The sequence below is a fragment of the Ornithorhynchus anatinus genome, chromosome 9, assembly GCF_004115215.2.
Source record: "Ornithorhynchus anatinus isolate Pmale09 chromosome 9, mOrnAna1.pri.v4, whole genome shotgun sequence".
Lineage (NCBI taxonomy): Eukaryota > Metazoa > Chordata > Mammalia > Monotremata > Ornithorhynchidae > Ornithorhynchus > Ornithorhynchus anatinus.
In genome coordinates this window covers 49,723,901-49,731,359 of record NC_041736.1, presented here as the reverse complement: position 1 = coordinate 49,731,359, position 7,459 = coordinate 49,723,901, and positions in this window count along the sequence as shown.

Sequence of the window (7,459 nt, the reverse complement as noted above, 5' to 3'; positions counted from 1 at the left end):
TTAACCATATACCTAAATCAAACATGAATACTGTCCACTGGGAACTGCTGTCTAGAATTCCAAAGGCTTACTCTCGGTGCGATGGCAAGATTCAGGCTCCCAGCTTTCTAACGGATTTACACACAATGACGAGTTGGACAAAAACATAACAAACCTCAGTTAATGGGTTAATTGCTTAATACGTACAGAACCCAAAATTCCCATACCCTTCCAGAAGTACAATACAATTGATAGGCCAAAAACTGATCTAGCAACTAATTCGGATAGGAGACAAAACACACGTGAGACCCGTGCTCTACTCCACATGGGGCTCACAATCTCAATCCCCATTTTACAGATGAGGGAACTGAGGCAAAGAGAAGTGAAGTGACATGCCATAGGTCACATAGCAGCCACGTGGAAGAGCCAGGATTTGAACTCATGACGCTCTTTGATTCCGATAATCTCTATCCCCTACAGCCTACTTTTCCCGTCTCCTTTCCCAAAAGCCTCTGAACCGTCCAACCCTGGCTCTAGCATCTCATCAACAAAGAGTCGTTCTCCAAAAGAACGCGATATCACAGCTTCATTCATTCATTCAATCGCATTTATTGAGCGCTTACTGTGTGCAGAGCACTGTACTAGTAAGCGCTTGGGAGAGTACAATATGGCAATAAAGAGAGACAATCCCTGCCCACAAAGAGCTTGTTTAGAGATACAAGTCTGCCTTTTGGTTGAGGGAAAGGCAGAGTTGAGGCAGAGCTGAGGCAGCCAAATGGATAGGATGCCTCTGACTGGTGGAATTGTTGTAGGGGGAGGAGCAAGGCATAGGAGTGTGGATCCTTTCCCCCTCCCACTTTTTCTCCTGCCAAACCCAACTCCAGTCCATGAGTCACGATCCACCCTGAGACCTAATCCTTCCCATTTATCCACTGTAGAAACACACTCCCACTGCAGTTTACTAAGCACCATGATGTGTTATCATTATTAAATACTTTTAACATTGTTCTAAAGGGAGACTCAACTTGCTTTATATATCAATCGATTGGTCAATGGTAGTTATTGAGCACTTACTAAGTGCACAGCACTGGGCTAAGCACTTGGGAGTATACAACTGAGGTAGGATGCAGTGAAGAAACAGGATAGAAAGAACATCGATTCTTTTGAAATGTGGTGTTGGAGAAAGCTTTTACAAATGCCACGGACTGCCCAAAAAACAAACAAATGGATTTGGGAGAAAATAAAATCAAAGTGGTCTTTGGAAGGCCAAATGATTTGACTTATATTAGCATATTTTGAACACATAATATTTTGAACACAGCATATTTTGAACACACAGGAGGTCTAATTCTCTGGAGAAGACACTAATGATAGGAAAACGCGGAAGAGACAGACCAGCAGCTAGATGGACAGAGACCATAACAACGATAACGGAAGAACCGTTAGAAAGGTTGAGGATTACGGCAGAGGACAGGCCGTTCTGGAGAGTGTATATCCATGGAGTCGCTATGAATCGGAAACTACTCAACGGCACTTATAATAATAAAAAGGGTGCATCCGCTCAGGGTGATGGAAAACAATGTCAAGTTTATTTCCCTAGGAGTTCACTTTGGGGTATAAACAGCTGACCCAGAGAACTCTTTCAATAGGAGTTTTATTCTTGGCCGGGGCCTGCTCAAGGAAGGAGTCAAGCAGGGGTGGGCGGAAGAGATGGAAAAAGAGTCCCAGCTGCCCGGGCTAGGGAGTCCCTAAGCTCTTTAAAAGAAGACAAACGGCTCTTTTTAGAATCGCGTTTTTCTTCTTGCTCCCACTGATCTTTATGTTCGCCTCTCTCCCCCACTCAGACCGTTAGCTTCCTGTGGGGAGGGATCACAGTGTTTGCGTTCACTGAATTCTCCCAGGTGGCAAGTAAAGCGCTCTGCACCCAGTCAGTACTCAATCGTTCACAGGTATTGAGAGCTTACTATGTGCACAGCACTGTACTAAGCACTCGGAAGACTACAACAGAGTCTCCTGCCCACAATGAGCTTTCAGTCTAGAAACATGAATAAACGAATGAATGCATGAATGAATCGGAGAGGGTGGCTTTGGCTTTCCTAGATGCCAGAGTATCAAATATAAAGTCTGTATTTCAAAAGCACTATTAATAACAATAATAATAATAACTGCGGTATTTAAGTGTTTACTAAATGCCAGACACTGTACTAAGCGCTGGGGTGGATACAAGCAAATATAGTTGGACACAGTCCCCATCCCATGTGGGGCTCACAGTCTCAATCCCCAATTTACACGTGAGGCCACTACCACAACGATGGCAGATGGAGGTGGGGGACTCCGGGAGAGATGTGTCCATGGTGTCGCTATGGGTCTGAGATGACTTGACAGCATAAGATGAGACAAAAACCGAGGCACAGAGAATTGAAGTGACCTGCCCAAGCTCCCACAGCAGGCAAGCGGCAGAGCCAGGATCAGAACCCAGGACCTTCTGACTCCCAGACCTGTGCTCTATCCACTGCGCCATGCTGTTTCCGAGAAGAGGATAAGTAGGAAAGTTTTAGTGAATTTTTTTTGGTATAATCAAAAAATCTTGCATCATTTTGTGCTAGCAGGGAAAGCAACTCTCTTTAGACCTGAAAGCAGGAGTACCAGAAACCAGAATACCAACAAACCTACCACCATTGTCTAGAATGCGAACAGCCTCAGTGGGGAGAGGAACAAAATGGATTCAGCAGAAAAAATCAAATGGTTCAAGAAACGGTTAGCATAAATGCATGGATGCCAGATCCATGAGGGTTAGGAGGGAAAAATCAGCGGTGTTAAAGGATCTATCTTTAATCATGAGGGTGGATATCACCATTTCTCCAGCCACCTTATGGCACCACCATTAGATATAGGGCCCTGGGCTGGAGGATTACTCAAGTAATAGTGTTTCTTATGGCCTAATAACGCCAAGCAACTCACTGTACGTCGACCTCATCTATCGTGCCGCCGAACTCTCACCCACATCCTGCCTCTGGTCCGGAACGCCCTCTCTCTTCATATCTAACAATCACTCTCCCCACCTTCGAAGCCTTATTCAAAACACATTTCTTCAGCTTGGCCCTCCCCGACCGAGTCTTCAGTTTTTCTTCTCCCACTCCCTTCTGCATCACCCCTGCACTTGGATTTGCAGCCTTTATTCACCCCTCCCTCAAGCCCATAGCACTAATATTTATATCCATAATTTATTTATTTAAATTCACATCTACATCCCCCTCTAGACTAAGTTCATTGTGGGAAGTGAACATGTCTACCAACTCTTTTATATTGTACTCTCCTAAGCGTTTAGTACTGTGCTCTGCACACAGTAAGGCTCGATAAATATGATTGATTGATTAATATACTACTCATAAAACTGCCACACTGTTCATCCCCATTCTTCCAAGCAGGGACTGGGAAAGGTACCTGAAGCGTTTAGGATGAGAAAAAATTCCTATCCGAAGCTCAGGTGTCACTATTAGGCAGGGTGGAACTCTCTCCAGATGAACACAGTTTCTGGTTCACTTCCGGTATCATTTTAAGAGTTTAAAAGTGATGCTCTAAGACCATTAGGAGCAGGAGGACTTTATTTCCCACTCGAGTCCTCAGTGGCAATTTCTCAACTTCCTGATGTGGTTTGCCATTTGTATGCCTCATCTCCTTCATCCAAGTGGGTAGGCTGGTGGTGACGTTCAGGACGTCGGGAAAAGGCATGACCTCATTTTAAAAAAAATTATCATTATTATTATTATGTTTGTTAAGCGCTTACTATGTGCCAAGGACTGTAGTAAGGGCTGGGGTGGATACAAGTAAATTGGTTCGGACACAGTCGCTATCCCACGTGGAGCTCAGTCTTAATCTACATTTAATAATAATAATAATAATAATAATGGTATTTATTAAATGCTTACTATGTGCCAGGCACTGTTCTAAGCACTGGGGTAGACAGAAGATAATCGGGTTGGACGCAGTCCCTGTCCCACATAGGGCTCACAGTCTTAATCTCAATTTTACAGATGAGGCAACTGAGGTACAGAGAAGCTAAGTGACTTGCCCAAGGTCACCCAGCAGACAAGTCCCAGAGCCAGGATTAAAACCTAGATCCCTTCTGATGCCCAGGCCTGTGCTCTACACACTAGGCAACATTGTTTCTCTTTTCATTTTCCATCCCACTCCTGAAAGTGCCCAGAGATTTTCCCATCGGGCCAGAGGCGAAGCCAGTCCCGGGGGCAGAGCTCAGAGAGGGGTTGGCCCTATGAAAAATGCAACGGTTCCATGAAGTAAGAAACAACAGGCTGAATAATTCAGAAACTATTAAGTCAAGGGACTTCCTGTCGGTTTGTCAATATGGACTTTTTCAATTAGACAATTTTATTACAATGATGAATACCGGTGGCACGATTTAGGAGCGACTCTGCCATAAATGATGGTCGGCTTAGCCTGACGATCCATATTTGCTGTCGAATGAATGTGATGACCGGAGCTAACCGGTGATTAACGGGGCTTTATTGGCAGCTCCTACCTGCGGCGGTACTTAATTCAGGAGGAACGGGAGTGATTTTCCTCACGTTTCTCCCTCCCCTCCTGCAGGGGCTCATCTGGTGGGCTGCCACGATGAGCCCCTCTCTCCCTCCAGCTCCAGAAGAGGAAGCTCCAGCCATGCTGATAACTTGCAACTCAGAATGCCGTGAGTGGATGGTGCTCTGTTTCCCCAGCCCTCAGCCTAAAGTGAGAGAGCAACAGGGGAGATGTGAATATAAGTCTACCCAGGGAAGGTGGGGAGTGGGCAGCCCCTAGACCGTAAGCTCTCCTCTATGCCATAAATCCGGTAGGGGCAAGAAATGTGCCCGCTTATTCCGTTGTACTCGCCCCAGCGCTCTGCACGTTGCAAGCTCTCGATAAATCCCACTGATTGATCGATTGGACTTTTAAAGCTCTTTTCTGCTGTAAATCCCCAGAGCAGTCAGGGAAGCCAATATACCTTGAAAATAGATCTCTTTCGTTCTGAGGGGATGCCAGCCGTACCCTTCAAATAGGTTGTGACGGCAGTGTCACTCGTGGTCGAAGCCGGGCCCACTGTCGGGTGGTCGGCGGGGGCTCCTTCTTAGCCCGGGGTGGCGGCATTAAATGCCTCTTTTTTATGGTGTTTGTTAAGCACTTACTATGTGCCAGGCACTGTATTAAGCGCTAGGGTAGATAACAAGGTAATCAGTTTGGAAGGTCCCTGTCCCACATGGGGTTCAGTCTTTATAGGTGAGCTACGCAAGGAACAGAAACACAAGATGACTTGCCCACGGTCACCCAGCGGACAAGTGGTAGATCCGAGATTAGAATGCAGAGCCACGTATGGTGCCAAGAAGAGCCGGATACGCCTCCCACGTCAGACTAGAGGAAAAGGGGATGCAGGGTGGCTCCGAGGCCTACGTATTCCTCTTGGCACCGCAATGAACATTCCTGATCCGAACACGGGTTCGGAGGAGGGCACGGTGGAACCCTCGCTCCGCAATGGACATAGAGAAAAAAGAGTACGGATCCGTGTGCCAATATCTCCTACGAATCACCGCCTCATCGTGGCAGGAGAGTTTGCGTACGCTGATGAAGCGTGGAGCTATGCCACACAGGATCACCCAGAACGGAAAGGCCTAAGCCCGAAGCATCAGACAAAGTCGATTCCACCTGTGCTGGGTGGCAGCAGCATGGAAAAGAGTCAAAGGTGGACGATCAAGGGATCAAAGGCAGAGACTCAAGTTTTTACTGCGCGGAAGAAGGCAACGGTAAACCACTTCCGTATCTTTACCGAAAAAATTCTACAGATACACAGACCAGAACGAATTTATGACAGAAGATGAGATGTTCTGAAGAGGGTGCGTCCACGGAGTCGTTATGGGTCGGAAACGACTCGGCGGCACTGAAGATGAAAACGTGTGCGGGTGGGGAAGGCAAAGGACCCAGGAGGTGCCTAAGAAATGCCAAGGGTCAACTGCAGGAGAGTAAACCCCGAAGCCAAGAAGAACTACCCCTTAGTCACCACCAAACGGCTGTATCTACGCCTAACGTTGCCCTCACATCCCCCGGGCTCCCTGCCAAGCCTGGAACGGGAAGGCGACAGTTCTCAGTCCCGTTTTACGGCCAAAGCATCGAATAGACGACCCAACCGTGGCCGCGCCTGAAACCAGAGAACAGGCCCGGCTAGCTCTGGCCCCAGCCTCTCTAAACGACTCGTCGGCAAGGGAAAAAGAGAAACTCTAGCTACAAGCGGCAGCTCCCCAGTGGCTACTGAACATCTGAGTTTAGCAGCTGCCAAGGTGCTAGTCAGGGTTTCCTTTCCAAAAGCTTGAGGGAGAAGGGCCACTTCCCCATGGCCTGAATCCATCTTTCCCGCAGCTGTCTAGGGAGTTAGCTCTGGCAGGGAGGAGATTTTGTGACCAGGGAAGAATTTCAGCCAATTCTCGCTCTAGGCCCCCAGATTCTCTTTATGAAGAATCCAAAAGTCACACCTCATTCCATCTCTCTGAAGCACAACAGAGCCAGTTTATGGAACCTCAGAAGCTGTTTTCTGAGGGCATTCTACTTCCACAGTGTTATCTCACTGCTATCAGTGTTATCACCCTCTATAAAAGGAAATAGTCATTGTTAAGGCAAACAACATGTGGTACCTGGTGAGAGCCAGGGTTCAGCTGCAACTTCCCCGGTTGGGTGTTTTGAATGGCAGAGGGTGTTTCCCTTTTGCTTCCCCTTTCCCTCCTCCCCATCCCTGCAGGACCCACTTCCTCTGGCGGAGCCTGGGAATCTGCCCGATAAACTCTTGTGTCTGCTTCTGGGAATCTGCCCGATAAACTCTTCAGTCTGCTTCTCTCTCCCCCCAACACCACGCCCCCATCCAAATGTTGCGAAACTTGAAACTTCCTTTCTTGTCATTTCTCCATTCAGGATGCAACCATTTTGTGGGACCCCCGGCCAGACCGCTTGCTCCCCCGCATCCACTGCCGTGGAGGGTCAAGACCCGCAGGGACTAGAGTGGAAATGGCTTCACACAAAACACTAGAATCAGAGTCAATTCCGGTGTGCGGGTCCTCGGACATGAAGTCTTTGTGGGTGGACCAAGGTCCGTCCAGGACTCTTGACCACCTGCAGACTTGGGTTCTAATCCCGGCTCTGCCGGTTACCTGCTGCGAGATCTTGGGCAAGTCACTTACCTTCCCCGAGCCTTGCTTTCTTCAGCTTTACAACGGAAGGATTAAATACCTATTCCCTCTAAGTCTTAGGCTTTATCTGTATTGTACTGTCTCTGACCTGATTATCTTGTACCTACCCAAGTGCTTGGCATATAATAAGCACGACTGACTGACCTGGGTTCTAATCCCGGCTCTGCCACATACCTGCTCTGTGACCTTGGGCAAGCCATAACTTCTCTGGGTCTCATCTGCAAAATGAGGATTCTTTTCCCTCCTATGTAGACTGT